At 56.5% G+C, this 27069-nt stretch overlaps 1 protein-coding gene across 5 annotated transcripts in view; it reads left to right on the top strand.

Moving 5' to 3' along the window:
- The first annotated feature begins 1746 nt into the window (after positions 1-1746).
- The window catches only part of RBFOX3 (RNA binding fox-1 homolog 3), a 367870-nt gene continuing 342547 nt past the window's right edge, over positions 1747-27069 (top strand). For all 5 annotated transcript variants that reach the window (XM_081029622.1, XM_081029631.1, XM_081029623.1 and 2 more), the window contains exon 1: positions 1747-2013. The gene's annotated coding sequence lies outside the window, so the exon portion shown is untranslated. The remainder of the gene's footprint in view (positions 2014-27069) is intronic.

The raw sequence follows: 27069 nt of genomic DNA, 5'->3' as shown, positions 1-27069 counted from the left end.
ACAAGATTTGGTACTGTCTTCAGGGATCTTGGCTGGAATGACCCAGGAAAGGCTCATGAGGGCCTCTGCCTTTACCTGTGAACAGGAGCCCTGCCTGGAGGAAGAGAGGTGGGTGACGGGGAGTGGGTGGGCCCAGCCACGCATTGCAGGCCACGAATGCCTGGACCATCTGAAAGCAGAGGACAGAGAGAACCAATTAGGTCCTCTGAGCAGGGATGTGCCATTTCAAATACGGGGGCTGCACAAACTTCAGCCAGCCAAGCATCTGCCTTGCTCAGAGGCAAGGCATTTATCCGGTGTTTAGCTGCAGGGCCGAGCAGCTAACTCAGAATTGTGTAGCATGATGCCCCCTGGCCAAGACAGAGCCATGACCCAGACAGGCCAGAGGGCCAGAGATTAAAAGCGTTAAGCTCGTAAGTGGACAGTAGCCACTTGTCTTGAGCGCTGTCTGTCCTTGCTCTGCAGGGAAGGCAGCTGACAGTGCGGAGCCCCGGCACCGAGGGGCTGGTTTACGTCCCTCCCCTCACTGCCTCTGAATGGTCCAGGCCCCTGCCAAATGCAGCTTCCATGTCATGCTTTCTGCCTCACATGGAAAAGCTGGACCATCAGGTACAAGGAGGAATATAATTGTTCCAGAAGCAGCATCCAGAAGTAAAATCAACCTGGGACCAGTTTTTCATTTGTTTTTAGATTGAGAATGTCTTAGAGGGTACAGCTCCCCCCAACCCCCATTGGGGGGCTCTGGGCACCGCATCCCCCTGTCTTTTGTTTAGAAACATGATCAAGGCCCCGCTGAAACCTGTGGTTCTGTTTGGGACAGTCCAGGCCTTCTGGCCTTTGGTGCTCAGTGCCAGCCGTGGGCTCACCTCACTGCCCCCCAGAGTCTCATCCTGCCAGTCCCCACTCCGCTTGCTCGGCCTTGCCTTTCTGCTCCCCCTCCCAAGGCTAGAGACCCTCCAGACCCGAGACCAGGGCCCCTTCCCCTAGTCTGGGGAGTGGGACAGGGACTACCTGCTTTTTTGATTTTAGGCAAGTCCTAACCTGCCCTCTGACATGGCAGCCCTTCGTCTCCCACCAGGTGGACATGTTTACATCGGGTTGGGTTGGCAGTCTGGACAAACGGCCTTCCTTACCGGTTCCCTCCCTCTCCATCCTCAGGAAGGCAGGGCACCCAATTTGAGCCCCTAGTAAGGGAATGGGAGGAGTGTGGGCAAAATGAACAGGAGGCACCCGACTGCTGGCAGGGGAGTGTGGGGGGCATTCACCCTCCCTCTTCTGAATCCCATTTCTGGGGATCCCCCGTGTTGGCCTTTCTGGGCCAGGGCGGCTCGCCAGGGGTTCTGATAGGGGCCGCTTGCCCCCGCGATCTCCAGGAAGGAGCGCGGGGAGGTGGGGCTCTGGGCCAGAGGGCGGCGCTCTCGCGGGGACACCCTGCGCCTTGCCCACTGTCTGGTGCCGGTGCTCCGCCGGGCTGGCGCTGCGGGCCGCCGGGGTGCACGGCTTGCGCTCCCCAGGCTGCGGCCCTCCCCGCCCCGTCGCCCTCCCCAGCCGCTCGGCCGCGGGAGCTCCCTCCCGTGCCGGGTGCAGCGCGCTCCGCCTGAGCCGAGCCGAGCCGAGCCGCCGCGTGCTCCTGCTGTCTCTTCGCTCCAGCCGAGCGAGCCAGAGGAACCGGGGAGAGAGAGAGAAGGGGGAGGGGGAGAGGGGGGGGAGAGAGAGAGGGAGGGAGGGAGGGAGGCAGGCAGAGGCAGAGACGCGGCGAGGGAAGAGCGAGTGCGGAGCCACGGGCGACTCCGGAGCCGGCAGAGGCTTCTCGGACAGCGGCCGCGGCCCCAGCCGCTTGCGTGGCGGTAGAAGACGCGGCCGCCGCCGCGGGAGCCCCGCGCCGCGCGCCCCTCACTGCCGGCTCGCAGGTGCCCGCGCGGCCCCGGGACTGTGCTGCCCGCTCGGCGGCCGGGATGCAGCAGGGGCATGGCCGCCGGGCCGCCGTCACCTGCCGCGGGGAGCGCTGAGCCCGTGAGTAGCCGGGCCCTCGCCGCCCACGCGTTGCCCTGCGGCGTTCATTACCTTCGCGATGAGCCAGCTGGGGGCTGTGGGGGTGGTGCACGGCCGGGGAGGGTCGCACGGGACCCCGCAGGGGGCGGCGGGGTGGGTGGGGGTGCGGGGGTGCAGAGCTCGGCCGGGGACCAACCGAGGGCACGTGGGGAAGGGTGGCGCCCTCGAGGTCAGGAGTCTCGGAACCTAGGAGCTCCAGCGTCCCTCCAGGGCTAGCGTCGGGCGCGTGGCCCCGCCGGGGGCCGGAGGGGCGCTTTTATGAATGGAAAGGCCCGGAGGTCGGGCTCCTTGGAGACACGCGGGAGTCCCGTGCACTGCGTGGCGGCAGCGGAGGCACAATGCCCGGCACGGGGAACTCCCTGGCGGGGGGACACCGAAGCGCGAGGAGATCCCAGCCCCGCAGGGCGCCTCCGAGGGGCTGGCCGGAGCCCACGCGGGTGGAAGCAGGCGTTCGCGACCCCGCGGGATGCGGTGCGCTTCCCTTCCTGCAGCCGGGCCTGGGGAGCCCTGTCCGGGTCTAGAGGAGGCCGGTTCACTGAGGAGTTGATGACCCAGAGGAGTTGTGGGGAGCAAGGGGCTCCAGGGCTCCCTGGAGAGGACCCCGCGCGCAGCGCCGCTCGGTGCACGAGGGCGGAGCGGCAGGCAGCCAGCGGCGCGCAGGGCCCTCCAGGGGGCGGACTGGGGGCGCTCCGGGCGGGGTCTCCTGGGAGGTTCCGGAGGGAACCCACGCTGCTGCTCTGCAGCCTCGGCCGACCCCAGGGACCAGCGCAGCGCGGCTGGCTAGGCCGGGGCCAGGTGGCCGGGCACACCCTTGGCCTGAACTTTCTGCCCTGGAGGCCCCGGCAGGCGGCGTGGATCGCCGGGGTCCGGACGTCGCCGCCTGGAGAGGGCTGTCCCCAGGGGACAGCGCCTTCGGGGCCGTGCGAGGCCGGAGGTTGCTGCCCCGCTGGCTAGGAGCCGCCCCTGGCGTGCTTCCCGCGGTGCCGGGGTTACGGGGCCTCACCCGGTCCGAGCGCGGCGAGGCGTGGCTGCAGGCGTGGAGGGACAGTGGGACCCGCCCGGCTCCAAGCTCCCTGACACCCGGGGTCTCCTGTGGGTTGGAGGTGTCCTGGGAGTCCAGAACTCTGGCCGCCTCGGCGGGCAGGGGTTTAGCGGGGTGGGGAGAAACTCCACGGTGGCAGACCTTCCCGGCTTTGGGGAGACACTAGATTTATTTTTACCCGTCACTTTAAAAAAGGACTCTGGCAGCGCCGCGCATCCCGATGCGCTGGGCCACCGTGAGGTGGAGGCAAATGACAGGGACAGAGGGCTCCATAACCCCCTCGTGAGCCCTCCCCCCCAAGTCGCTTCTCTGGCTAATTTCCTGCTGAAACGGCTCAGCCCGCCCTGGGCGCGGCCCTGGGAGCCAGGGCACTTAGCGCCAAGCAGGTACGAGGCTGATGGAGCGGGGTCGCTGGTGATGAGCTTTTTCAGCCGAAAGCCGCCTTTGATTGAACTGGTCTGCAAAAAATAATAATAATTTTAAAAAGTATAAACATTGCAGCAGAGCCTGCTTATTAAGTGTGCATCGTGGATTTTGGTGGATGTCTTAATTAGGCTGTGTTGTAACAAGGATGTTACACTAATTAAAACCAGACCCTCTAGGTGAGCGAAAATTGTGAGGGGAGGGAGAAAAGTTGAAGTGAAAGCTCCCAGGATGAAAGCAGGGTGCGGGCAGTGGGGTCTTCCCCCTGGCAGAGGAGTGCCCAGGGGTTGGGGGCTTCGAGAGTGGTGTCTGGGTAGTGGGGCGCTTTCTGAGCACCAGCTAGGCGCCCCCTCCCTGCCAGCTTCCACTTGTGGGCGTGGAGCGCCATTCTGCGCTGAGGACTGAGGCTGCCATCCCTGTCCCACCCTGGGGACTGGACGTCTACTTGTATAGGCACTGGGTACATGGCCTACTCCTGGAAGCAACATTTAATACCTCCCTCCATGGCTGGGAGCTTCTGGAGGGGGCAGGGCTGTTCACCAGTGTGAGTGAGGTGGGAAACCCAGAGTAACGGGTTAGGGAGAAAGGCAGAGTTGAGGGGCGCACTGAGGCGGAGACAGCCTGGGCCTGGTGAGGCAGCTGTGTGCTAGATGGAGGGTGTGCCAGTGGCATGTGGGTTGTTTGCGCTTGAGCCGCTGGGGTTTTCTGGCACGAGTTCCAACAGTGATCCCCTCCCCCATAAAAAGAGGACGTCAGTGTTAGCTCTGATCCACTCTCCAGGGGCTTGTGTCTTCCATAGATCTACTTCCACCCCCAGACCTCGTCCCCTCGGGTTGCCCAGAGAAGCCAGAAGTTCAGGGAAGTCTCGATAGGCCCGGCCTTTGACTGCATCGGGCCTTCGGGCCTGGGCCTTCGTTGCAAATGCCCCTCGCCCAGTGCCCTCAGGCAAGAGCCGAGTCAGAGCTGGCTATAGTCACTGCTATTCCGCAGGGACTAGAGGCTGCACAGGAGGGAGGGCTCAGCCTAGGCGACCCCCAGCCACAGGGGGCACACTGGGCAGCAGCACCAAGGACAGGGCCGGGGCGGGCAGCCTGCCCTCTGCCCTCTGCCCTCCCGCCTCTGATGTTGTCCTGGGGACCCTCTGGGCTTCGGCACTCGCCCTCATCCTGCTGAGGGAAGGGATGGGCTCACCAGGCCCATGCAGAGCTAGGGGAGCCCAGGGCATCAGAGAGACAGATTAGGGAGGAGGCAGGAGGGAGGACTTCTGGGTCTTCTGTCGTGCTCCTGCACGTTACTCAGCTCTGAACATTGCCGGTGGCCCCTCGGAGAAATGGAGTGATATTTTAGATCTCTTTGATATCAGGGGATGAGTTGGGATGGTCGTGGCCTGAGAAAATGCCATCCCCAGTTCTGGCTCCGCGCCAGCCTGGTCCACCTCTGGCGCTGCCCTGCCCGGCAGCCTTCTTTGATAGCCCCCCTATTCAACCATGACTGGAGGCCCTGTTCTTCTGTGATGTGTCGAATTTGGAGGCTCGTTCCTCAGGGATCCTGGCGGATTTATCCCGCCTCCTCTAGTACACACAGTGTTATCTGGTGCACGCTTGTGGAATCAGGAGTGAAGGCATGCACACGTGAGAGAAGCTCCTGTCCCACTCGGAAGTGTCAGGGTGGTGGAGGTGGCAGGGGGACGGGAAGGGGCTGGAGGCGCAGTGCAGGGGTGCTGTCTCAGCAGCGAGTGACAGTGCCCACCTGGAAGCTGAGATGTTGTTTTTCAGTGGTTGGAGTGCGGGGCTTTCCTCCTCCAGCCAGTCTATCTGTACGCCTGCAATTTTTGGTGGTTGTCTCTCTGTTTATTTATTTCCACACTCCTGCTTGATACTCTGTTATAAAGACAAATGGAACCTGACGTGCAGCTGACATTGGGTGAGGAATTTTTTATTTTTAAACAAGTGAAGGGGAAAAACCATCTTGAAGCACGCCTCCCCCTCCCTGGGCACCTGCTTTCCCTGAATCCCGGCCTGCTGCAGGCCTTTCCTGCTGACAAGGTACCGGCTGGCCGGCTGGCCGTATAAACACACCTCATTTGCACCTACATCTTCCTGATTGGCTGCAGTCCCTCCCCACGTTCTCCTGTAGAGCAGCACGTTATTCTCACAGGCTCATGAAACCTTCAGGCAGCCTAAACATCTTTCCCCTGCCTCTCTGAAGTCGGTTCCTGCCTGAGCCATCACTGTCTCTTTTATTTCCAATGTTCTGGTTCCATCTCCCTCTGTCTCTCACTGTCCGTCTGTCTTCCCCCCCTTTGCCTGTCCTTCCCCCCCATGCTTTCTGAGTGGTGTGGGCAGTGCAATACCTGGGAGAGATGAGGATGCTGTCAGCTCCTAGTGGGATGGTGGTGGTGCTCGTTACACAGGGAGGGGACCAGGGACAGACAGGTGAGTATCATCGCTGAGACAAGTACCTCGTGACGTGGAATGACTTGGCTTATAAAATAGACGTTTTTAAATGTAATGCACTTAGTAAATGGGTTTGCTCTCTCAGTTTCTCCAACACATGAGCTGACACTGAAACATGCCTTAGAAGGTGACTTGAGATAATAAAGAGCATAGAACCTGTGACTTTATCTGAAAGTGTTTCCTCTGGTAGCCGGGGGCAAGCTCACAATGTGTAAATTGCATTTTGGAAAGTGTTGCCCGAGTCTGGTGTGGCAGGAGTGCTGCGAGGGCGCCACCATGAGGGATGGCCAGCCAGAGGGCTCCTCGGGCACACAGGACTGCCAGCGTTGTTTTACGTTTAGGGGCCTGCAGAGGTACTCAGCCGTGTGACAGGGCTGCTTCCTGATGATTTTCCCTGGGACGTGGGTTGTAACTTGTCAGCTCAGTTTGAATGCGGTGGGGTCTTCAGGGTCTGTGGTTTCCTGTGGAGACTAAGAGCAAAGCAGTTCTTACTGGAAGCCTTTTTTTTTTTAAGTGTTTAAACTCAGAGCATGTTTCTAGCAGCAAAAAGGAGGGAGAATATAACCATTTTGAGCAAAATTTCACCACCTTGCTTTGGTTACTGGCTGTCCTGAGAGCTTTCTTCTAGAATTCTGGGAGAGCAGAGGCATGGGCAAAACGGCTGCATTGTGCGGAGCGTGGCTCCCTCCCAGACCCATCCCTGCTCAGCAGCTTTGTCTACTAGAGGCTCAGGGAAGGGAGCTGGCCCTTCTCGTCCAGCACAGCGCTGGGCTGTGACCGGAAACTGGGAGGAGAGGCACGTGGTCCGGTATGTCTATTTTAGCTGTTTTAGAAAACAGTCCCACTTGCAGGTGAGAAAACTGCCTGGGAACAGACACCTGTTACCAACCAGACCCCTCACAGTTTTATCAAGTTCCTTCTGGGTGTGTAGATGAGATCATACATGTACGTTTGTATGGAAGAGAGCGGCATCCTGTGGGCCTTTATTTCTCTGAGGCATCTCATCTTACTTCGAAATTCTTCCTCCACCATGACAAACAAGCAAATCAGATCCTTTCTCGTAGGGTTGCTGATACAGTTGTGCAGGCAGTGCGCTGTATAAGCCTATGGCACACTCATAGCTCTACCTGTGAGTAGCTGAAACACTGCAGCCTTGCTCATTAATGTCTCCTTGCTTGTGACACCAGAGGAGACCAAGGGATGGCGATGGCAGGAAAGGTGGCCTTCCAGAGTCTGGAGGCAACACTGGAGTTTGTCTTTGGGCACCAGGCAAATAATGGTTACTGGGCTGGGCGATGAAACTCAGGACAATTTTATTTTAGGCAAGGATAGTCAGAATACAGAGAAGCACAGTGTTTTCAGCAATGAAGGCTTGTTATGTAAAAATGGAAACCTCTGTTGAAACTAAAGAACGTGAAGTTTATGAAAAGGTGCATACGATTTGGAGAAAGATTTAAAGGGGTGCTGTTGTGCAGGGGACCCTGCTCGCTGCGCCATTTGTTGTGTGGGGTGTCATGCGGGGTCTCTGCTCCCGCTCCCCACATAAGAACGCAGGACACGGTGAGGCCAAAAAGGAACACCCACGGAGCCATAAGTAGGGGAGTCAAACCAATATATTCTCGCTGGCGGTTGGGCTGGAGACACAGGAAGCAGGATCTACATAATCTGGCTAACAACAGTCCACATTTGCCACTCACCATCTTCTTGCTAGCCCCCATTTTCTACTAGCATAGCCAAGGCAGTTATATTAGTGGCCAATGGCTCATTGGTTACAGCTGTCGGCCAACTAGCCACAGCTGATGGCCATCCAATCACAGTTGATGGCCATTTACTACCCGAGCCAGCACCTTTCTATGTGAGGCCGAGAGCCTGGAAACTGCTTTTTGGGGCTTTGTCCCCACAGGTGCAAACACCTGGGTACATTTAGAAATAATTTCTCACAAGACTTTAATAATTCGAAATCCTTACTGAAGACAAATGAGACGTTTCTCTACTGGATTAAATAGAAAATAACTCCTACTTTTCCTGGAACTTTTATTTTAAAAACTGGGTGTAAGGCAGTGCTCCAGGATCTGGACATAAGAGTTTCTGGGCTCCTTGAAATCAAAGCTCCTGCTGTGACTTTTCCCCAGGCGCCCCCGCCCCCGCCTTTGGCAATAGCAAGAAGGGCTTTGTAACCTTCTGTTTTCAGCAAGAGGTATTAAGATGTCTTTTTAATACTTACAGTCACATGACACACACCATGTTTCCTGGAGATTCAAGAGGTAGGAGGAAATCAGAATGGTGCCTCTAACCAGGTCTGCACACAGGCTCCTGTGGGGCACCACCCGCAGCTGCACTGGCGGCCTCGGGTCCTTAGGCTCCTGATCAGCGGAGCTTCCCCAAGAAGGTACATCTTGGCTGTTCCTCCAGGACACACATTTAGATGCACATTTAAATGGAATGCAACTCGGAACAAAGCTGTGAGTTAATTCCCCTTCTCCAGACCTCAAGCCCATTAGGGGCTGCAGCACAGCCCGTGTGCGCAGAGCAGCGCAGTGAGAAGATCTGGCCTGCGGCCGGCGTGGGGGGAGGGCTGCGTGCCGGGGACGGGGAGGCCCGAGCCCAGCGCAGCATGCTGGAGGGCAAGCTCTTCCCCTTCAGGTTACTCAGCTGAGAAGTGGGGTGAGGACACGTGCAAAAAGCTGGCACACAGTCGGTGCGCGGCAGCTGGTTGTGGGCGTGGACCTCCCCTGGCCGCTGTCGTCCACCTGTTAGACGAATGGGGGTCCCGTCAGAGTTGATGAAATGGCTTCTGCACTGCATGCTGCGGCCACGAGGAGATGCCCCTGTTTTAAAATGGTTCCAGACCAAGCTGCAGGTGCCCAGGTGGACAGAAGCCTGAGCATTTCTCTGTCAGTGAGGAGCTCCATACTCGGGTGGCCTAGGAGGTGCCCCGGGAGGAGCCTGCAGCTCTGTTCTCCGGAGCACCCTGTGGCCAGGCAGAAGCACGAGCGAGGGCCTGTGTGTGGGGCCCCGACCACCCTCCAGAGAGGGTGGGCTCCTGCCTGCTGTGGCGGGTCCCTCAGTGGGCCAGCCCCTTCCCGCCCCTCCGCTCCAGGACAACCACGGCCGGTGCTCAGCAGTGGGCTCTTTGCTTAGGCCGCAGTGGCCTTGGAGTCTACAGGATGCAGCCCTAGGTCAGTACCACAGGTTTTCCGGGAGGGGAGGGGAGGAACGGAGGAAGGAGAATTGTAACCCCCCCACCCCGGCCCTGCTGGGGCTCCTCAGAACCCGTATGTTGTCTCCGTGGCACTTAGCTCTCAGACCGAGTGACTCTGTTCCACCCTTGCCTTCAGTGTGGAGAGGTTTTTGGTTCTCGGGACTCAATGCGTGACTAATGGTTTTGCAGAGACCATTAGAGATAAACGTAAAGTGCACATGTCTTCCTGGAATACTGACTGCCCTCAGTGGAGGGACTCCTGTGATGCCATTAGGCCTGGCTGGGGTCCTTACTGCAGGGACAGACGAGCTGGAACCAGCGCCCGCGGGACTTCTCACAGAGGCTCCTCACAGCCTGGGGTGGGGCAGATGGCGCTCCCTGTGTGCCTCTCGGGTACCGCCATGGGTCTCTTGTCAAGGATTTTGGAATCTTAGCGGGAAAGAGGAGAGCAGGAGAATGTTCAGGGGAGAATTGGAATTGCCAGCGGTGCATATTATAATCAGCGGTGCTGTATCCGGTCTTAGCGCGCCAGAAGTCTGTGTGACACGCGGACAAGTGCTGGCCAAACGGAGGCTGACCCTGTTTGCTGGGGAGCCTTTGCGTTGGTGTCTGGGACAACTTCACCGCATGACTGAAGGCCACTTCCCAGCGACCGCAGTTTTCTTTCTCAGAGGCAGACCCCCCTTAGGACAGTTAGGGAGGGTGCCCCTTGAACCTGCCTTCTTTTGACTCTTCCAGCCCCCCCTGGCCAAGACTGGGGTCTTCGCGCACCTTCGCCCTGCTGTCGGAAAATACACATCCGGCTGTATACGTGCGTTGGCAACATTGCAGTGCTGGGCAGCTGCTTTCCTGACTGGGCCCATGCTTACGTGCATATTATGGGTGTCGCACGGGTGATTCCCGACCTAGGTTGCCGTCTCATGGTCAAAGTAGCGCTGTCTGTACAGGACAGACGGGCAAACTGAAAGCAGGTTGTTTCTGTGATAACAACGCAGCCTCTGCCCCTCCCCCCGGGACGTGTCCTTTCCCCCTTGGGAGTCATCACAGAGATTGACTTAGGGAGAACTGATCACCCCCTGTTTCCCGTCACGGGCGCGGTAATATGTTTTGCACAGACCTTAAGAAGAAAACTGATAAGAGCAGACTTGGAAATTTCGAACCCCAAGGATAATTTTTCGGAAAATAATGAGCGCTGGAAAATGAGGGCTATAAAGGAAGTCTTTAGGTAATAATCATGCTGTAACGTCCACCACTTTGCAATCATTAATATGTACTAAAGTCACAGAACGCGTGAAGCCTCCTGGAGGGAGGGGCTGTGCTCTGGAGCCCGAGGCCCAGCCTCTGGACCAGTACCACTTTCGGGGCTCTGTGCCCGTCTCTTATAGACAGGTCCCTGTGCCCCCAGCCGGGGCCAGTTGCACACACAATGAGGATTGGATGGAGAAATATTATTTCCTCCCCTGGCAGTTTCCTTTCAGGCCTGTGCTGTTTTCTAGCAAGGCGAAGGAATGCTGGGACTCCCCGAGGGTCTGGCCCACTTTATTGGAGTCAGGCTGCTTGAGAGCTGGGGCCTGGGAGGCAGGTGTGTAGACACAGCCCAGGGGTGTGTGGCTCGGCACCCCCGTGCACACTGCACCTAGGGCCACCTCCCCTTGAAGCCGCAGTGATGAGTCCTCTGCACTTGTAGCCAGAGCACCTGGCCACAGCTCTCCTGCCCTGCTTGCTCTCCTCTCCCCACCCCCCCACCCCACCAACCTCTCTCTTTCTCCTGCCCCCTTCCCCATGCCCCTCTTTCACCTTCAAAACCAGCAGACTTCTCCAGCAGGATGCAGGCGAGGGGCTGGCAACGGTAGGTCAAGCAGCGCTGAGCTCAGAGCAGCCAGGAGGAAAGATTTACGGCTCCTCTCTGCCCTGCTGGATGGACAATTAGAGGCGTGCACGGCTGGAGGAGAGCAGTGCCGCTAAGAGTCAGGACAGTCAGAATAAATCAGTCACCTTCACTTAGATGGCTAAGCTAGACTGCTTCCCGCGGCCTTGAAGGCGGGAGCCCCTGTGGGTGTGGGTTGAAGGACCTGACATGCTCTGAGCTCCATCCCCTAAAAACCCCAGGGGTCTCCTCACAGATGGGGATGAGCTGTAGAGCCCTAGAGGGAAGTTCCAGATCACACACTTGCAGGCCCTTTTGTCTTCGGAGTACCTGCCACCTGTGAGAGCCACAAAGTGGGATGCTTGTGGGTCAGAAAGTGGACCCCACGTGAGAGTAGAGTGTGCATGCTCACATGCACGCGGCACATGCATGCACACGTGTGTTTGCACGTGTACATGCACGATGTGTACACACGCATACACAAATGCGCACGGCACGCATGCACACACACGTGTTTGCACACGTACACCCATGGCGCGCTCATGTGTACATATGTGTGCACACTACGTGCATGCACACATGTGTTCATGTACACACATGCATAGTGTTATATGCACATGTGTGTGTTGTGTGTACTCACCTCTTGGACTCTCCCAGGCTCCACTTGTGTGTTCGAACCCTCACACCCCTGTGCCAAGCTGCCAGGAGCCGGGTGTCTGAGCACTGGCCACGCCTGCTGTCCTCCCCCTCCATTTGTTCTGCATCTTATTTCATGTCTTGGAGACTCTGGCAGTTTCCTCAAGGAAACTTTGTCTTTGTGGCAATGAGGTGCCAACTGCTCCTGGCCTTCCTACTGGCTAATTGATGACCTGATCCTGCGTGGGCGCCCGGTCATTCCTGGAAGTGCTCTTTATTTCCTGCGTTTCCCCACTGCCCTGCCTGCTCCCTCCCTCTCCCCACCAGGGTCTGATTTCCACGGAGTGATGGAGCTGCTCCCCCGTGAGCCAGGGCTGTGGCATTCCCGGTACTCAGCCAGCCAGCACGCCCGGCCTCTCGTTGAGTTGGATACTACAATTATAAGCCCCGAAAGGCTGAAAGGGCCATTTAGGACTTTTCTGCCTTTAAAAAAAAATTCCTGTTTTCGCAGCCATGTGCCCAGCCATTTGGCACCAGCTGTGACACGGAGCCTTGCACCAGAGTCGAGAGCTCTGGAGCGCCCGCGCGTCGGGTCTGTAATAAACAAGGTTCAAACTGTAGGCAGCGTGGGCGGGGCGGGCGCCGTGGACTGCTGGAGGTGCTTTGCGCACAGTCACGGCAGTGCATTGTGGGGGGGCTGCCTGCTGCGGTGATTTAACATGCCCTCCGTGGCCAGTGGGCCTCTGAGCCGATGGCCACGTGTGTGCGTGTGTGTGTGCATGTATGTCCCTTGGCATCGAAAACCTGCTCCCATCAGCTTCATGGAGAAGGGTGGCTCCGTGCCCTGGGCAGTGGCTCCCATTGGCTTCCACAGAGGCCACTGGGCCTTTTGAGGGACACTGGGCGTTTCCGGGTGTGGGCAGGGGAATGTAGTTTACACGCACGTGTGTGAGTGTGCGTGACTCTGCGTGTGGGGATTAGGATCCTACACGGTTGCCTGACCCGCTTCCCACATTGGAAGATGTATAAATGGTTTCTTGGGACCTGGGTGGGATTCTGGGGGGTCTGGATTGCAGTCTCAGGACTCCTGGAGAGGACAAGGGGCCCAGAGGGGCATACGTGGGAGGTGCACGGGCTCAAGGTCAGCCCGTGGAGAATGGCTTTCCTGGAGGACAGAGCTGGACTTGTGCCAATGGTGCTCAGGCAAGACACCACCTCCCCTCAGAAGTGCCTCGGACACTGTACCCCAAACTCGTAAAAACCTTACTCAGGGACCTTGTTATCTTAACAAGGAAGGGAAGGGTCCAGCCTATTCCAGCACCAAACAACAACCAACAACTCACAAACTTATTGTTTTAAACTTCCCTGAAGTTGCCATGGTTACCTGCATGTGTGGGTTCCCGGGTTTCTTGCTCTAAGCGGGGCTGCTTGGGGCAGGCATGAAACCCTCCATGTGAGGCCCCTGTTATATGCAAGGCCATCTGAAGAGCCTGCGTGTGGTGGGTGTGGAGGGAAGAGCTGGGAAGCGCTGAGCTTTTCCAGGACCCTAGAATGCGGTGTTCTAGTGCAGCGCTTCTGAGATGCTGGAGACAGAATTTGTCTCCCACGCTAAAATAATTATAGCCAGGAGAACAGAATACATCACTTCAGGTCCTTAACAGTGAAGAGGGTGCGTGTTTGTGCATATGTGTGTGTATACATGTGTGTGTGTATGTGTGTGTGAGTGTGTGTGTGTGCGTGCGTGCGTGCGTGTGCTGCATTCCCTGTGTTAACGCTGGCTTCCTTCAGGGGCACTTGCTTGTACCTGGCCACATATGTAGGGACAAACATAGCCAGAGGCGTCCCTTTGCCCGTTGGCTGGAGGACATGTACCCAGACCACACTGTGGGATCGTGAATTTCTGCAGGGGGTTTGGGGAGAATCAATAGGGATGGAGGGAAAAGGGTGGATCAACGCAGGTGAAAGAAGCCAGACCAAGATTCCTTCTGGCCAGACTCCTGTCTCCTCCTCAGACAGCAGGGCCCTCAGAATGGGTTGAGGTGTCAGCCTGCTATCTGCTGGGCTCTGTGGGGACCCCTGGGGCACCCATGGTCCAGGCTCAGCCTATGTGGCCAAAATACCAGCTAAAAAGAGAAGGACCAGGCTGCGGGCCAACTGTGTGCCCTGTCACCCCTGCCGTGGGATCGGACTGACTTCTCACACAGATGGATGAGAGGGCTGGCTATTTTTGTGTCTGGGGCCGGAGAGCCCAGTAACTGGAAGGTGCCATGCTTCTGTTTCCCCAGGAAGGCTGGAGCCAGCCCTGGCCGTGTGTGAGCACTCGGCAAGTGATGGTGGATGCAGGGGCTGAAATAGGACGATGAATTCTGGGTGTTGGGGATGACAGTGACAGATGAGGGTCTTGGTGGTGGGCCAAACGGCCAAGGATTAGCAGTGGGGACACTCGGGGGCTAATTGCCTACCAGGGTCCTGATTTCCTTCCCTTGAGCCTGGCTGAGAGCAGAAACCCTACCACGGGAGGGCCGCGCCTCCTTCCCCTGCTTTCCTGGCCAGCTCTCGCTCATGCCACGTGGAACCCTGCGTCCCTCTGGCATGGCTGGGCTGGCGCGGCCCCTCGCAGCACCTGTTTTCTTACTTTTCCACAGATAGGAGGTTACCTTAGACTCTGGCACCGCCTTTTTAGCCAATTCATGAGCATGTGTGTTTTCTTGAGGGAGCATTTGTGGTTGAGTGAGCTCAGGGGCCCTGGGGTCTCCTCAGCAAGTCCTGTACAGCAGGGGACACTGAGGTGGGGGCTGACCTGCATTTCTGCTGGGGAAGCAGGGGCTGCTTGGCCAGTAAGATAGATGGTGAAGGCGAATGGGGAGGTTCTAGATCCTTCCACAGGCATGGGACCGAGCATTATCTGTGGCCGTGTCTAAGGCAGCGGGCATTTGGAACATAGGTGCACACTGTCACACAAAGGACATGAAGAGCCATCCTCGGAGCCGCACCCCCAGCCTGACCGTCAGCAGCCTGTCTTTCCCAGCAGTTTCCTGGGACCCGTAATCAGCCCTGAGGAGGAAGAAGGAAAAACCACACGTCCTGGCACATGTTTGCACATCTGTCTTCACATTAGGTCGTAAATGCTTCAAAGGCAGGGACCCTGCGTCCCCAGATCACAGAGGACAGCTCTCTTCTCCCAGAATTTGGGGCACTCTGACAGCTGGCTGGGGTGGCGGGGAGGGCCTCGTGACTCCTTAGCCCCGTGTCCCAGCTCGCTGGCCGGTGAGGGGCCTGTGTGGCTTCCCGTGCCCTCGTTCTGTCACTAGCAGCCCTCGGAGGCCTGCTGATGTGGGAGGGTGTGTAGGAGTCCCGGGCCTCCGAGCTGTGCTGTGGGTACACCCCGTGCCCGGGATGGGGGTAGGGGTGCTGTGGAGGGACAGGGAACCCGGTGCGCCATAGGAAAGCCACCGTGTCTGTCCTGGAGAGGAAACGGATCTGGCCCTGGGTTGGCAGCAGAGGGCTCAGTTGGGCTGTACATCCAGCCATATCAGCTTCCTTCCCTTCAGCCTGGAAGTAAACCTTGGACTGTTTTCCCAGAACGAGGAGCAGCTGCCAAAGAGAGCAGAATGGCTCCAAAAGGAGGGTCTCAGGTGTGTCTTTGAGCCACCTCTCTTTGCTGGGCTTGGAGTGAGGAGTAGATAAAAAGGAGAGAAAAATGCCTAAGAAGGTGCTGGATTGTTCTGGAAGGTGCTGGACTGTTTTGGAAGATAGCCTGAGACTCCTCTAGATGGATGACCCTGGGGCTGGCTGCATCCTTCGGAGGGCAGTGTAGCCCATCTACAGGGGAGTCAGCCTGTGATTATTGATGCTAATGGAAAACAGAAGTGAAATGGATAATTCAAGATGGCAGATGAATCAATATTATTTATATTTAGCTGGTGAATGTGCTGCATATTTCTCCGCTGGCAGATTGGCCTTCACAATTATATTTTGCAGGATCCAAGAATCTCCTGTCCCGGGGCCAAGGGCTGCCACCTTGCTCTCCCTCTAGGAGAGCTGTTGGAACACACGAGAGCCCCTCGTGACTTGGCGGCCAGCATAGAGTGAAGCGCCAGTTCCGTCCTTCCTAGCACCTGCCCTCTCCCCATTCACTGTTGGCACACCACCTCTCAGAGTGCCCCTGCTGTGAACACAGACCCTGCAATAGGGGATTGGTTAAAACCGGTAAAGAAAGAACGGTCTGTTCAAACGGTGGGTTTTGTGGAGCCGTTTCGGACAGATGTGGAGGGAAGACTGCAGAACCATCTGTGTTTTAACATGGAAACCCGAATACATGTGCATTGTCTGGTCTTCATCTGGTATTCTCAGGGCTTCAGACAGTGCCGAGCACAGAGTAGGTGCTTAGTACACGCTATCAGGGTGAGTGGCTGGGGCTCAGTGCAGGTGGAGTGGGGCCTGCTCTAGGAGCCGTGTGTCTGCCTGGAACACACAGAACCTCGCATCTTCGGCGGGGGGCCCCCTGGAAGGCTCCACGGTTCCCCCCACCCTCACGTCAGCACCTCAACCTGGGCATCGGTGCTCTTGGGCACCAACGTTTAAAAAGTGACCTTTGATTTCGAAGGTGCCTTACATTAGACATTGTATCGATTTGAATTTTTATATTTAAACAGTTGGCTGTGCTCACCCTGCACTCTGGAAGGGCACTGTGGGTCACACAGACCCAGGGACAGGAGCAGGGACTGCGAGGCCTGCTGGGTCTGCAGGGTGTGTCTTCTCAGTGCTCAGGCGCGGCCCAGCTGTGGCCAGGGCTGGTATGTGCACTCCCCGAGATTGTCCGGGTTTTATGGTGCCTTGATTGTAATATACAACCCAATGAATGGCGGACGGAGCAGAATGGGGTTGGAGAGTGGCTGGCTGATGTCAGCGAAGAGAAGCTTCCAGAGCATATTGGGGTCTGGAGACAATAGTCTGTTTCCTTCTCCGTGCTTCCTGCGGCTTGGGTGCTTCTGGAGGGCCCATCCCACAGCTCTGTAGGCAGAACCTTCTCGAATGAAGGCCTTGTTCCTGCACTCACCCTCAGTCTCAGAATGCTCCCAAGGGTTTAGGGAGCATTCTGGCACTATCTCAGCCCTGAGTTCTTGGATTCCTTCTACTTCCAGTGACAAGCAGTGGAGGAAAGGGGCACCGCCTCTCACCTCTCTGGCACATAGTAGGTGTTTAATAAATGCTGCAAGAAAGCCCGAGGGCGGGGCTGTCCTTTTGACCTAAGAATGCAGGCAGAGACAGCTTCACTTTCCTCAGTTGCTTCTCTCCCTCCATATCCCCCTGACCCTTAAAACAACCAATTCCAGTAGAGGAAGGTGGGGGGGAGTAGGGAGAGAGTTTGATTGACGGATTCCCCAGGTGTCCAAATCTGCCTGTGTGCCTCTCCTCCAAGCCAGTTTTGGTTTCTGTCCTGGAGCCTGCTGGTCTCGTTGTTCTATTTCCTCTGCTGGCCCTCAGGACTGGAGCAGGCTGGCAGGAGAACACGTGCTGGGCCAGAGCAGGTGACCTTCTGTCCAGGCGGGGGCCTGAACTGGTGCCCAGTGTGGCCGTGGCCTTGCGTTCTCTTGCTTCCCTTTCCTCCTCTAGTAGTCATTTAAAAAATTAAGACACAAAGAGAAACTAACATTGGTAGGAGACACAGTCATATCATGGAGTTATCTAAAGCGATCGGGTCACTGTGGTTCCCAGGAATTAGATTATTGTAGAATTTCATCGAGTTAAGGGAGGGTTCCCGGCTCTCTGCTTCTTCTCTCCCTGTCCCTCCCTCTTCTCGTCTCCCTCCCCCCACCGATGAAAGATTTTCTGGCGGTGTCAAGGCAATGTGACCTGGTTCTGTAATAAAGAGGAGGCTTATTAGAATTAAGGCCTAACAGCGTTAAAAAAGCAATCTTTGCAAGATTGAGGCCACGGGGGAATTGTAAATTCTCAGCAAAGACCTCATTTAAGGATTGGAATAAAAACTTGACACGCATGTGCTGTGTGCACACATGAAGGGATCCTCGCAAAACAAAAGACGCTAAAATTAAAAACAGAGCAAAGGGGGAGGGGGAGCTGGGGATGGCTGGGGGAGAATGGTGATGACCATCCACAGTCTAATGTGGGGACCTCCTGGGTGGCGTTTGCCTGCCAAGAGTGGGCCATCCACGTCCACGTCCTCCTGTGCTGGTTTCTCTCTGCTCCTGTGCCTGTCCTGGAGCTGCTGCCCAGCCACCTTTGTCACCCCAGGGCTGTGACACCAAATGGGGGCTGTGCATCGGAGAACGCCACCCTAGATGGAGGGTTCAGGGTCCCTCCTTGCTCTGTTATCCTCCAAGCTGTCCCCTTTCTCATCTGGCGGCTCTAAGTAGGCTGGGATGTGGGGTCTGTCGGGATAGGGGTGTGGGGTGACGTGGAGCTGGGGTGTGCCTGGCTCCTTCTGGGCAGCGAGGAGGTGAGGGGCAGGGAGCATGGCCTCTCGATTCAGCCTAGTGAAGGAGATGGCCTGATTCGCCAAGGCATCGCCACACTGGCCTGTGACAAGTCACCACAGACTGCGTGGCTTGCACAGCAAACACTTCTGGAGGCTGGTGTCCGGGACCACGGTGCTGGCGTTTGTGTCCAGTGAGGCCGTTTTGTGATTCATAGCCACCTCTCCTCACTGTCCTCACTGTGTCCTCACCTTCTCCTCACCATCTCCTCACTGTCCTCACCATCTCCTCACTGTGTCCTCACCATCTCCTCACCGTCTCCTCACTGTGTCCTCACCATCTCCTCAGTGTCCTCACCGTCTCCTCACCATCTCCTCACTGTGTCCTCACCATCTCCTCACCGTCTCCTCACTGTGTCCTCACCATCTCCTCAGTGTCCTCACCGTCTCCTCACCATCTCCTCACTGTCCTCACCGTCTCCTCACTGTGTCCTCACCATCTCCTCACCGTCCCCTCACTGTGTCCTCACCATCTCCTCACTATCCTCACCGTCTCCTCACTGTGTCCTCACTGTCCTCACTGAGTCCTCACTGTCTCCTCACTGTGTCCTCACTGTCCTCATTGTCTCCTCACTGTCTTCTCACCGTCTCCTCACTGTCCTCACCATCTCCTCACTGTGTCCTCACTGTCCTCACTGTGTCCTCACTGTCCTCACTGAGTCCTCACTGTCTCCTCACTGTGTCCTCACTGTCCTCATTGTCTCCTCACTGTCTTCTCACCGTCTCCTCACTGCCCTCACCATCTCCTCACTGTGTCCTCACCATCTCCTCACCATCTCCTCACTGTCCTCACCGTCTCCTCACTGTGTCCTCACCATCTCCTCACCGTCTCCTCACTGTGTCCTCACCATCTCCTCAGTGTCCTCACCGTCTCCTCACCATCTCCTCACTGTCCTCACCGTCTCCTCACTGTGTCCTCACCATCTCCTCACCGTCTCCTCACTGTGTCCTCACCATCTCCTCACTATCCTCATCGTCTCCTCACTGTCCTCACTGTCTCCTCACTGTGTCCTCACCATCTCCTCACCGTCTCCTCACTGTGTCCTCACTGTCCTCACTGTGTCCTCACTGTCCTCATTGTCTCCTCACCGTCTTCTCATCGTCTCCTCACTGTCCTCACTGTCTCCTCACTGTGTCCTCACCATCTCCTCACCGTCTCCTCACTGTGTCCTCACTGTCCTCACTGTGTCCTCACTGTCCTCATTGTCTCCTCACCGTCTTCTCATCGTCTCCTCACTGTCCTCACTGTCTCCTCACTGTGTCCTCACCATCTCCTCACTGTCCTCACCGTCTCCTCACTGTGTCCTCACTGTCCTCACTGTGTCCTCACTGTCTCCTCACTGTCTCCTCACTGTCCTCACTGTGTCCTCACTGTCCTCACTGTCTTCACTGTCTCCTCACTGTGTCCTCACTGTCTCCTCACTGTCCTCACTGTGTCCTCACTGTCCTCACCATCTCCTCACTGTTCTCACCGTCTCCTCACTGTGTCCTCACCGTCTCCTCACTGTGTCCTCATTGTCTCCTCACTGTGTCCTCACTGTCCTCACCATCTCCTCACCGTCTCCTCACCATCTCCTCACTGTGTCCTCACCGTCTCCTCACTGTCCTCACTGTGTCCTCACTGTCTTCACTGTCTCCTCACTGTGTCCTCACTGTCTCCTCACTGTCCTCACTGTGTCCTCACTGTCTTCACTGTCTCCTCACTGTGTCCTCACTGTCCTCACCGTGTCCTCACTGTGTCCTCAGAACAGAGGGTGAGGGAGCCCCCTGGGGTGAGCCTCTTCGCCAGGGCTCTACCCTCCCTCCTGCTCCCCTCCCAAAGGCCTCATCTCCTAGTACTAGCACATTGGGGTTAGGTTTCAATGTGTTAATTTTGGGGTTCACTAGCACACATTTCTTTCAGTGACCCGTCTCAAGGTGGGGGATGCTTGAAACACTGGCTCTCAAGGGACAGGCTGAGGACGGGGGTGGGTGGAGGGCCCGTGTTCCCCGGAAATAGACACCTGCCTTGCTTTGGTCCTGCAGAGACCACCTCAGGAGGACAGTCTCTGTGGACCTCTGTGTTTAGCTCGTGTTGGCTGTGGCTGCGGCTGTGGGGCTCAGCTCTGTCATGCCGGCCTCTCCTGCTTCCAATACCCTCAACACCCTGTTTCTCTGTCCCTGGGCTTTCTCTGGAGGGAAGGGGGCTTGGCCTAGGCTGCTAACAGAGCAGCCAGATGTGTGAGGAGTTAATGCAGCCCCCACTGCGGGCCACCGGATTGGTGGAAATTCTGCGCCCACCCCAGCCCTGCCACCTTCCCAGGGACGGGGCGTGTTTCCCCAGAGGGTACCCCATGGATGGTAACACTGCATAAACACACACATGCTGACGCTCTTCTTCATATCTGCCTCAGACCCCGCACCCTTCACCCCCAAGCAAGTGATGTGCACCCACACGCTGTCTCAGGCTGTGTTTCCGGGCCCTGCGCTAGCTCAAGCACACAAAATGCACTACTGTTGAGGCCTGAACTCGGGAGGAGGAAGGACAGGGATGGGGGAGGGGCTCTTACAGGCCGTGTGCTGCGTCATCAACTTGCACAGTAGGTGCTCAATCAACATTTGTGGACTGATGAGCCAGGAGCTGGGTGTCCTTGGCTCCTGATGGATGGAGCCTGACTCAGGGCTCTTTCTTTTGGTGCCAGGATTGGTCAAGGGTATGGTGTGGTCCCGCCCCCAAGAATTCTAGAAAGACAAAGTGGGTGTGACCAGTAGAGTTGCAAGAAAAGCGAGGTCCCCCAGGGAAGGTGGGCTCATTCCAGCAGTGACTCTCAGAGCCTTGTTCCCTGGCTGCCCTAACCCTGTGGTGGACATATTGTGATGGATGCCAGCCACCTGGACCCCCAGGCAGACGCTTGGGTTCCCTTGTCTGCACCTCTTGTGGCGGGACTCTATCCCTAACTCTGGATCTGGGACCCGGGACAGCGAGGTGGGGGAATGGGTATAGCCAGGCCTAGGCAATGCCTCTCTGAGCTGAAAACACAGGGCTAAAGGGACAGGGACAGCTCCCTCCTTCTGGAAGTGGCTTGTCTTCCGAAGCTGCTCACAGGACTATTTTGTGCTCCTGGGAAGTAGGACCCCCCTGGGATTGCTAACAAGTCAACCCCAGTCTTGAGATCCTTCAGGAGGTTCACTGCAGGTTTCCGTGAGGTTTGAAACGGGGTCTGCACTGGCCTTCTTCTGCAACGTGGGTCCCAGGGAGAACATCTCTCCAGGGCTGCATGGATGTCCCTGTGTCCCCTTTCCCTTCTGGTGAGAAAGGGGCCATCTGGGTTCCCTGGATGGAGACAGAGTAGCCAGGCTAGACAAGTGAACTGTCAGGGTTATGCAGCCCCAGGACCTTCATTATTGTCCTTGACCTTCAGCTTGCTTCCCTGGAAGAGCCCTCCCCTTTCTCATGGCCGTGAGAGGGACTTCCTTAGGCCAGTGTCTAGCCCCAAAGGGCCACCAGGGAAGGCAGTTTGCATTTCAGGCCATGAAAGAAACCCTAGGCGGTTGGGAAGGAGATAACAGTCCCAAACTTGGCAACAAATGGATTGCAATTTTTGGAAGCTTATCTGTGTGAAGAATGAGTTTGCAGCTCTGCAGGGATATTCATTTGCCTCTTAAACAAAGGGCAATTATGTGCAATCCTTCTTGGCTTTTGTAGGCTGCTGGAGTCAGTCCCTCCACCCTCATACTTGTCGTCTTAAAATGACAGGACAGAAAGTTTCAAAATAATTGTGTGCAGTGTCTGGGTGTGTCTGTCACCCACCCAGGCCTGGTCACCTGGGGTCCTTCTCCTGGGCATTGAAGACCAGGACAGCAAAGGAGGTGTGTGTGTGGGGGGGGGCAGGGCAGGGGAGCAGAGTTAGGAGGGGCAGTTGGGGCGCAGGGGAGACAAATTTAGGGAAGAGGAAGCAGCCCCAGTTGCACTGGTGGGTTTCTCTTTGGGGGTCCCACAGCCTGGGGCTGCTGTGTCTCACTCTCCAGGAAATGCATGGAGAGGGCAGGGATGGGGAAGAGGGGGAGCCTGGGTGGGGGAGAGGGCGGGCGTGGGAGCCTTCCCTGCTGCACTCCACCTTTTTCCTTTTCTTTTTAAATCTGAGGGCTTCTTTCTCCAGAAGCTGCCACTTTACATAGACGTCTCACTGAGGCACATCCATTCTCACTGCCAAAATCTCCATATCACACCGGTGTCTCCACCAGGGAAGTGACAGCCCTCCCTGCCCGGCCCTGGGGCCTTAGCAGGGCCTGGAAGGACAGACACCCCACGTGGGACCAGGCAGGAGGATTGAGCTGGGCGCCCACTCCTCACCGCCTTCCTCAGACCCTGTGGGGGCTCTCTGGCTCCTCCTCACCCAACTCAGATAGGGGGATGGTGGAGCGGGGAAAGAATGGTGTCCCCTCAAAAGGATACCTTGAAGTTGTGGCAGAGAACACACGAGAAAGTGCCCAGTGTGGGGCCTCACCCACAGTAAGGCTTGAAAGCGTTTCTTCACGAGCATTTCTGTGGTTTCAAGAGCTAGATATGGATGGCCCAGCCCCAACGCCCCACCTGGAAACTCCTACTCATGCTTCACGCTCCAACTCAAATGTCCCCTCTCCCATGGCGCAGGCCTGCACCAGTTTCTCGGGGGCCCCTCCATCTGTTCTCCCACAGCCTCTCCCCTGCCTCCGAGTGGGACCTGCGCTGAGGCTCCTATAATTGCCTGATGACATATCCTGTTCTTCCCCTGGGGGCCCAGCCTCTTTCTGTGGCCATGTTTCTCAAGGTTCCTGGGCCCTCTGCATTTGAAACACTGTGTTTCTTAGAAAATGCAGGTCTCCAGGCCAAACTGAACCTCCCCTGCTAACACAGTCAGCAGGAACCAGCTCCCCAGGAGATGATGCGTGGTGTATATTGAGACTGAAGGGAAGGGTTAGCTGACGTCCAGGGCCCAGGTTGGCTTGGCTTCCGAGGTGCTGCACCTGGCCAGCACTCTCCCCCCGCCACCAGTCCTCCACTCTCCCGAGCAGGAGGACCGGCCCTTTATTGTCGTTGGTACATGAGATGGCTCCAGGTGAGGGTTAAACAGCAGAACCTCTGCCCTCTGCAGGTGCCTCTTACAAAGCAGTGCAATGTGGAGGTCTTAGGATCAGTGTGTCACTGACATTCCGTGCAGGTCACACACCTCTGGCCCTGCACCCCTCACAAAGATGATACGAGGATGACACATGACCTGGTGTGTACAGGGTGCTGTGCAGTGACTCATGTTGTCACTGCTGCCTTCTCACACCATCTCCTCGCCTCGGCGCTGGAGGGGGTCTTGCAGAGTTGGTGCACCAAAGGATGGGTGTGCGGGGGCTCTGTCCATCTTTCTAACCTGCATGCACCTGCCACAGAATTTCTGGGGGGCTGGCCAGTTGTTGAGTCAATTTCAAACGGCCTTGTTAGGATCAATTTCTCCATCTGTGGCGGCAAAAGGGAAAATAAATTATCTTCCAGCGTGGAATTTTCCCAGTTATTTTAAATAAGTTTTATTTATTTGTGCTTGGCATTGAGATAAGAATTACCAGCCTTGCACAGATGCAAATTCAGAGTCGTAAAAGGAACGCTGACAGCAATTGCAACCTAATCACCATGTCATGTCATGTGATCAGACGCTCTGGATACCGCCAGAGGAAAATGTAGCATTTGAAAAGCTGCAAGAGAACACACTCTAACAAACAAAACAAATGTCTCTGGAGAAACCCAGGAAAGAATGCTTCTGAGAACTCTGCAGGGACGTTCCAAACAGCTCCTTTCATTTCTGATTGAAAAATATATTAAAAGAAAAAAATTTAAACCAAAGATCTTACCAAGTGAATCAGTTATAAACCCTACCAGAATGGTTTTAGCTGCATGTCTCTGTTGAGTTCTATTAATAATATTGAGAAGCAGGATAAAGTTGTGCCTTTATGCAGAAGAGTGTATCAGTTAGCTACTGCTGCATAACAAGCGAGTCCCAAAACTTGGTAGCTTGAAACAACAGTTGTTTGTTCTGGCTCATGAGTCTGCCGGTCAGCTGGGTACTCCTGCTGATCTGGGCTGAGCTCTTTCAAGCATCTGTGGTCAGCTGTTGGGTAGCCTGGAGGCTGGCTGGCCTTGATGCCTGGTTTCTACTTCAGGTAGTTTTTCATCCTCCAGAAGGCTAGCTCTGGCTGGTTTCCAAGGCAGGGAATGGAAGTGAGCAGGCCTGTGGAGACCGAGGCTTCGTGCTGGCACACCATCACTTCCAGGGCGTCTTTTGGCTGCCAGTGTGTAAGGAGGCCAGCCCAGATTCCAGGCGTGAGGAAATAGACCCACTTCTTTGTTGGAGGAGCTACAACGTCCAACTGTAAAGGGAATGTTTAAGTAATTGGGCATTTTTGCATTCAGTCTACACAAGGTGGAAACACTGACACTAGGTATGAACCCACTCTTGAAGGCATGGCCTGGTCACCAGGAAGCCTGCAGGCACTTGGGGTTGGCCATGGGGGAGGGAGGGTCAGTACTGCTGAGATACATGGAGATTTAGTCAGTGGAGGATTTTGTCCAGGCTCATCTACCTGCAATCCCAGCTCGCTTCTCAGCCCTCACGGAGCCTGTCCTGAGATTAGTTTTCCCTTTTCAGGGCCTGCTGTGCTCACCTGTCCACACTGTATTCCCTCCCTGGGCTTCTCCTCCCGACCGACCCTTTACGGTTAGGGTTCCGCAGGCCTGATCTTCCCTCTCTGCTGCCCTGGGGCAGGCAGCTCGGCGGTACTAGGGCTGTAGCCACTACCCATGTCCTGACTCACTCAAGCCTCTCCTGTGCGTACCTGTCTCCCTTGGGTCTTTCCTCCATCCTCTTCACACTTGACAGGTCCAAACATATAGGCATACACGTGCTCACACACCCACACAAAGGCACACACATTTGTGCACACACACACATTTGTGCACACACACGCACATGCACATACAATGCACACAGGCACACACAAAGCACACCTGTACACAATGCACATTCTGTGCACACACAGGCACACACGTGTATGTGGAGGGCTCGTGCAGAAGGGCTATCTTGCCTCTGGGTCAGCATGATTTATTAAGAAAAGGTTCCTCACAGTGGCCCGGCTCTAGACAGCACGTATGGAAACGCAGCCACGTCCCTTGAGGTCCAGCTTCCCAGCTGCTTGGAACCGCAAGAGGTGCCAGGTCCAGAGCAGCAGCAGGTGGCACCTGCCTCCCCAGGCTGTGGGCATAAGAACAACGCATCTCCTCTCCCTGACAGGAGACCAGATGGAAAGCCCATCCTGATCTCAGACAGCGGGGACCTGCAGCCTGGGCCTGAGGCGGCCGGAGTATGTGTAAGCCCCTCATCCCTCTCTGGAGGATGTTGTGCTGACCTTGGCGCACACAGTTGGGAAATGGATCCGGTGAGCGACCTGGGGACTGTGACGGCCCCTCCGGCCGTTCACCGGCTCCCTTTCTCCCGAGGCGGGTCATGGGGTCCAGCCCCGCCTCCCCTGGTTGGGGTCAGCAGGAGTGTGCAGGATGCAGGCCGAGGATGAGCCCTGCCCTGGAGAACCGTCACGTAAGTCTAAGCCTGGGCAGAGGCCTGCCTTCTTGTTCTGGAATCCCCGTGGCACCTGGCATGTCCTAAGTGCACGGATGGTGAGTCTGAGGGCCTTGGGTTGGTGGTGTTGAGGCAGACGTGTCTTTGATCAGGAATATTTGGTGCTTTCCTCCCCACAAGTGTGGGATCCTAATGTGGCCATGTGACTTTTGGTCAGTGACCAAAGTCGTGTCTGGAAGTCATGTCTGTCACTTCCAGGCAGAAGGTTTCAGATGGAGTATGTGGTTCTGCCCTCTCTCTTCTCTGCTGTGACCACCAGGAATGTTCCAGATAGAGGCTGCTTCGTCAGCTTGGGTGTGAGCTCAGTGGTGGTGGAAATGTGGCGTGAGCAAGAAGAATCTTTGCTGTAAAAAGGGACTCTGACCCCTTGTTATGGCAGCGGAACCTCCCGTCCCCTGACTGATAGGCCCCTCCCGGTCTCTCGGCCCTTCTGTCGTGGCAGCGCCTTGGTCTTGCAGGTGACGTCAGTGGTACCTACTGAACATTCGCGGTCTGTGCCCAGAGTGGCTCCGCTGTGAGAATGGCCTTGGGTTGCGTCTTTGTTCCATTTGAGCTGACTGTCTGGTTGAAGAGATGAGTTTTTAAATCTGTGAAACATGGCGTTCGGTGTGGACCAAGGGAGTGCTGGGCTGAGGATGGAGCTGGGAGCATCAGAGAGGAGGGAAGGAGGAAGTACCCGGGCGGGCTTAGGGATGGGTAGTGGAGGGGTCACTGGGCATGCGGGTCTGGAGGGCGTCAGGGCATGGCCCTGTGGGCAGATTCTCAGGGCAAGGTTACTCTGGAGGCCAAAGGTGTGTGGCCCTCATCCCCCTTCTAGAGAAGAGGAAACCCGAAGAGGAATGGCAGCAAACGGCCATCCAGTACAGCTCCGATGTCTGCACACCCAAGGCCACGTGTGTGCCCTGGATCCACCAGCTTCTGCCATGATTCTTGGTGGCCCGTTTAGTCTCACGGGCCCGTCCACTGGAGCAGAGAGCCAGCCTGCCCCTTGGCGCTGTCTCCTCCCTTTCTCAGAGAAGAGCTTGGGCCTGTTCACTTCCCCTTTCCCTTCCTGTTGGCCCCCCGCGCGCCTCCCCCTGCCGCACGGGGATTCCGAGGCCATGTGTTGTGGAAATGGTCTGTACACCAGTATCTTCCTGTGGATACCCAGGGAAAATGACATGTGAACATGCAGGCTAGAAAATGGGGATGGTTCTTGGTGTTGGGGAGCTTGAAGCAAACTAGCTGATTTGATACCGCCTCCCATGTGGGCTTTCTG

Source organism: Rhinolophus hipposideros, assembly GCF_964194185.1.
Source record: "Rhinolophus hipposideros genome assembly, chromosome: 20".
In the NCBI taxonomy this organism is placed as follows: Eukaryota; Metazoa; Chordata; class Mammalia; order Chiroptera; family Rhinolophidae; genus Rhinolophus; species Rhinolophus hipposideros.
The sequence above is the reverse complement of the archived record's forward strand: the minus strand, read 5'-3'. Positions and strand labels throughout refer to the sequence as shown.